We start from the raw sequence: 6000 nt of genomic DNA on the forward strand, positions 1-6000 counted from the left end.
AGACTCAAGCCTAAGGTACGAATGTCTTCCGCTTCTTCCTTTTGCCACTTTTAAACTGTTGACCACTAGCTTAGTTTTCACTTGATGCTGGGTCGATGCAGTGCTCTCAATTAAACAGCAGATGGCGGTATAGACTAAGACATAACGTGCTGGATCATAAGCTCATATGGCAGTACACAGTATTATTATGCCATGTGATTTGTGAGTGCAGCCATCTCGTGGTTTTAGAATGAAATCACTGTCATTCTCTCCACGTGTAAAGTTCTGTGGTTTTATTTTTTTATTTCAATTGTTGACCATTTTCAGACCCCATGGGTTCTTGGATAACGTTTGGTTTTTAAGTGGAAAAGACCCCAAAGTGATGTTATATTATGTCCATGGTAACAAAAACTAAAATGTGCTCTTGACATAGTTCAATATTTGTCCTCCACATCCATTGATCTGGTGTTAGGTCCCCAGCTGTTGAACTGGTACGCTTGTTACGGTCTTTCTTCCGTATATTTCCTATATTACATTTCAGTAATTGCTGAACTTGCAGTTTCTTTCCTCTTGAGAATTCTTGCACAGCGTGTTGGCGAGGAAGCCCTCAAGAGTTCTTTATCGGTGCACGGTGCACGTTGCATTAGCTTTAGCTTGCTGTTGGCCGCCCTGGCTCCACATCTGACAAGTGTGTCTATGTGTTAATGACTTCACCTCGTGTTAAATACCTCTACTGAGGCAATTAGAGACACATGGAAGGCATTTGCTACAAGTGCTGGCCACTGCTGCAGCCCGGTGCGAATGAATAATGACGAGGAATACAATCACACCAAAAGTGGAAACATATGACAAGGGTGTCGGAGTCAGCCACAATGCAACGTGATTTCTTAAAAATGCATCTCTATGGGCTCTGACCACAAACAAGCAGGGTCAGCGGTCCTGTTCAGTGTGGTTACCGACACTACGGGGGCACCACGGCAACTATTGTCAGTGATGAGTGTGAACCGCTTTATGCTTAAAGGAACAGTTTGACATTGTTGAATTGGAATTGAGGAATTAAGTTATTAGTTGTTTTTTTGCTGAGCTGTTAGCTTAGCATAAAGACTGTGTCCAAAGGCAACAAAACTCCACCGTCGAGCACCTCTAAAGCTCGCTGATTAACACGACGTAACTGCTGCCGGCCAAGATATAATCCACACTCACACACAGGTACGACTGTTTAAGCAGTGGAGTACTTTGGCACAAATCCTATGATGTCACCGCCCTGTCTTAGTCTTTATTACAGCATCAAAAGTCAGAGGCTAAATTCCTATCCACCTACTAATGTTCAATGTCAACCACAAACAGAAACACAGATATTTGCACTCGCTAGCTACAAACCTAATGATAATCTAACAATAATGTGCAATTTGACATTTCAGCAACGAATGATTAATGTCTCCAACTACTGTTTACCATTATCATTACACCATATTAACGATGCTATCAGCAGTAAGGCTAACGACTTTATGATCTCAAATGCAAAATACCACGTTTGTAATTGTAGCTTCTTCCGTCTGGCTACAGCCACGAATCCTTTCCCAGCTCACCAGCTTCGAGCGAGTATTTTCCAAGTAGGTTAAAGGATAAGGTTAAAGATTCCATGTATTCTTTAATCTGAGAACATAACATGACAAAGGTCACTGACAGGTTGAACCTGATTTACACACTGATGGCTATGAATAATCAGTGAACTACGTAGGTGTTTTTTATAAATGCGTTAACACCCATGTGTTGCAGCTGTTTCTATTTAGCACACACAATGTTATGAAACATAAGATCTGTATGTTATAGAAACATATGCATTTAGCTATATAGCACTTTTCAAACCGAGACAGAAGAAAATCACTGACAGCATTTCTATGTCAACCCTCTATGTGGAGACATGTTTACACCTTTATAAATCAAAGTAAAGAACAATAGCAGAACAACACTGAGAGAAAGAGCAAAGTATTAATACAACAATATGCAATGGTTAGTGCTGACTGCCCAACAAAAACTTTTTACATTATTTTAACCTTTCTAAAAAAAAAGGTGCAGAAAATAAGTGTTGTAATGCTCCAGAAGTATAACATGTGTGTCTTTTGATTTGTCCCACTGTTGAACTTTACCTTAAGTCCAACTGAAATGACATGTTTTTATTTGGGCTACAGCATACACAACTGTTCTGTAAATCATTGTATTTTAAATCACTTTCCCTGTGTTCTCCTTTGAGAGAACTTGAATTGCCGACTCGCAGAATGACGGACGTATGAATAGATAACCCGAAAAATATAACGCCTCCAGTCACAGCTATTGCCGGCGCGGAGGCATACAAATCTAAACCAAAGGGGAGAAGTTTTTATGATGCCACCAACTATTTTTGCATAAATTTGTTAGCATAAGATAACCTCTCTGTCTACCTCGCTGGAGAACATGTTTCCTTTGAGCATAGTGTTCCATCAGAGCCTCTGAACAACAACCCACAGCAGCTTTCCTGCTATAGTTATCTAACTTACAAACATGAACAGATTAAACGCACCTGCAAATGTCACTTCGGTCCGGTGAGATGCTGGTGAGGTCCTAACGCTTTACTACAACTAACAACACACTGTCCACCCATGACATGGAGGCTACAGCGCACGTTGATTTGCTCTGCTCACTGCTGTCAATTACCCACTGACACTTTCCTCGAGCCGGCGGAGACTAAAAAGAGTATTTCTGATATTTCTCTCTTTTTATAATAATAATAAAAAGATATAAACAACGCATTAATGTATATATGTTGCCATTATTATTGATGGCAAAAAGGGATGACTAAATGTGACTTCATTTAGAGTGTAAGTCATTCAGAGCGAGTTGTGCTGAGACGTTGTGCTTTATTTCAGTGATTGAATGTCGCTCCTTCCTATTCTGTTTCCTCAAAGTCATTGAGCTTATTCCTCATCTTTGCAAACTCGTGAACAGTTTTCTCACACTGCAAGGCTGAATCTGTGATATAGTTTCTCAACGTTGTGTCAAGCTCAGCAGGTGGAGTGATTTGGGCGTCACTGACAATAACGTTTAGTTCCCTCACTTGACTCATCATGGCTAGAGTCACATCCATAACCTCTCTGCTCCTTTCTGACAGTTCAGCTGTTCGCTGCAGAACCTGCTGGAGTTGTATTGTTTTGTTCTGAATTTCTTGTATCTCTGCTCTGGTTTTTTCCACCAACTTCTCAGATGTCTTCATAATATCTTTCAGGATATCCTTTTGTTGTTCAATGATAACCATGAATTCTTTCCCCAGCTCTTCCACAGTTTTTACACCTCTGCTCTCTGTCTCTGTCTGTTTTTGATTTGCGGTTATAACAACAGCTGCACCTCCACCAAAAGCTGTCAAAAGTCCTCCGAGTATTGCCACTCTTTCCACTCCTGTATGCATAGCTGCACCTATTCCTACAACTATTCCACATCCTCCTAAAACTGCCCCCAATATTCTGGTTGCTTTTGCCGTTTTCTGCGTGTCTTGCACTAATTTAGATGTACCCATAAGGTCCCTTGCAATGGCTTGCATTCTTTCTTTCTTACTTTCATACTGTTCAATAAATAACCTCCCAGTGTCCCCTAGTTTGTGCAGCAGATCAGACAAATAATCTGGTAGCTGTCTGGCCATTTTCAGAAAGTCTTCAATCAACCGATTCTGCGTGCGTGTGTGTGTGAGAGGGCAAAGGCCAGTGTTTCAGTCCGCTGGGTGTTTGGTATCGATTGTCATTCAGAGCTTTCCAAGTGCCTGCCTGTAATTTGAAAAGAAGTTTATTAGTTACACTTTCATCAAGGTACAACAAATACCAGATACCATTTTTATCAATTTGCACATATTTTGCACAACTTTAAATAACAGCCCAATTCAATGGCAACAGACAGCAACAGAGGTGGCTTGTCCGTGCGTTGTGCTGCCCTCATGGGCCTATACTGTACTTACATGGAGAAGCTATGCTGCATCAGATGTTCACAGTGCCGCTTCAGCTGTTCTCTTTCCGGCAGCCTCGAAACACTGAAAGATGAAGTACAGAACGGACATTTGACATGGTATCAACATTTGATTCAAACACGCTAATGTATATCAGAGATGCTGTGGCAAAGGCATCGTGCAAAGTAGTCGAAACCATCTGCAGTAAATATGACCTTGTTCAACTTGTTTTGTCGTGACGCGATCAAGGGAGCAGTTAAAAATAGATGTCTTCAGTAGTCAGTCATTTTTTATTCAGAAATCTGGATGACGTAAGGAGATACAGTAAGTATGCCACAAAGCTGTTGCCCATACATGTTTCTTGATGGTCCAACTTGCCCCGATTCCTCTTCATCCCGTAACTCTCATGCGTTTGCATTCTTAAACTCAAATCACGCCACATATCCCAAACATAATAACTTCTTTTAAGCCACTTACATATTTAAAGAAAATGTAATTACCAGTTCAAAGTGCTAGCACTACCTAAATCAAATAGGTCAAATCAGCTAATAATTGAGGAAAGGACACAAAAACAATCATGTAAAATGAGAAAGAAATGGCTTACGTGAAGGTTCATCCTTTCTGTCATCTGTACCTTCTCACAAAATACTTTCCCTTACAAAGGCTCTCTGTCTCTATGCAGTTCCTTATATAGAACACCTCAATCACATGACTCCTTTGTCAAACATACCAGTGGTGTCATTGGTCAACCAGGTTTATGAAAACTAAAAGTGAAAATAAAACAAAACCTTGAACTAATAATACATGCATATGAAAGAAAAAACACAAGACACATCACAGATTAAAAACCACAAATTAGCATATCGCGATGAAACATGTTATTACTTTCCAGTTTAATTTCCCTTAAAAGTTCAAATTTTGAAGGATAGATACTAAAGAACTTCTTCAGGAGTTTAATATACTAAATGCCATTTAGACAGTCAGGGTTGGGCCGACTTGAAGCAATCTGCCCAAACCAGAAAAGCCAGTGTTCTACCTCTCTCATGACAACTAGGAAAATCCACGACTAAGTATTATTATATTCGTGTTTGGAAATTAAGACAAGCCAGCATGGCGTGGTTGGAACCAATAGATTCATCGGGTCGTTCAGTTTTATAACTGAGGCAGCTACAGTCTCCGAAAGAAAGTATGTCAATCCGGCGGGCCTCAGAGGTTTGCCAACATGGCCCCCACTGGCAGCCAACATCTGAACCTGTGACGGCCCCCAATGAGCAGACACACATCACCTGAACGTGGACAAATCCTTTTGGTTCTATTTTGAGCCAAAATAATGTCCAATGTCCATGGGACCTTAATAACAAACCTGGTGACCTGGTGGTGAGCATGACCTCTGTAAAATGTATCCTTCTGTGAAACTAATTTAACATATCATATTCAACAAAGTAGTGCTCAGAGCCCCAAACAGCTAAGAACAAAAGAAAATCCAGTGTTTTCGTGGAGTCTCGGGGATGGAGCAAAGTATTGGTCCTACAGCTAGTAGCCTACTACAGGACTCCTACTGCATTGATTGTACAAACACCGATATGTCATTCCTTTGTCTGCCTTTCATCCTACACAATTTCCTTTCCCATTTCCCTCTATTTACTCCCTTTAAGGTCAATCTAGACATACCTTCTCGTAAATCTCTGCTTCATAAAAATGTCAAAATGCAGTTTAAGTACATTTTGCAGTAAGGCGAGAGCTGAAAATGAGAGCGTTTAGAGACAGACACCATAAAAGGACTAATAAGAGAAAAGACAGACATTGATAGGGGACGACAGAAAAGAGAGACGACCGAGACAGAGAAAAAAAGACAGAGCGAGACATAGAAAAGTGAAGATTTAAGACTGATGCAGCCGGGTTTCTGTAAGCCTCTATCGCTGCACTTGAGACAGGAGTATTAGATTAATGCTCACTGGAGCCATTAGGATGACTAGAGGATATCCTCCTCAGCTCCAATAGAGCTGATGAGAGTAGGAGTGTATGTGCCGGTCAGGTAGAGACTAGAGGAC

The 6000-nt window shown here is 40.7% G+C and overlaps 1 long non-coding RNA gene across 1 annotated transcript; it reads right to left on the minus strand.

Moving 5' to 3' along the window:
• Window positions 1–1618: 1618 nt before the first annotated feature.
• LOC306713015 lies at window positions 1619–4599 on the minus strand. The gene is made up of 3 exons (XR_013767573.1): window positions 4554–4599; window positions 3962–4033; window positions 1619–3773 (listed from the first exon to the last, which is right to left on the minus strand). It is a non-coding gene; the product is annotated as an uncharacterized lncRNA (long non-coding RNA).
• Between the last annotated feature and the right edge of the window lie 1401 nt (window positions 4600–6000).

Source organism: Pholis gunnellus (assembly GCF_910591455.1).
Source record: "Pholis gunnellus genome assembly, chromosome: 21".
Classification (NCBI taxonomy): domain Eukaryota; kingdom Metazoa; phylum Chordata; class Actinopteri; order Perciformes; family Pholidae; genus Pholis; species Pholis gunnellus.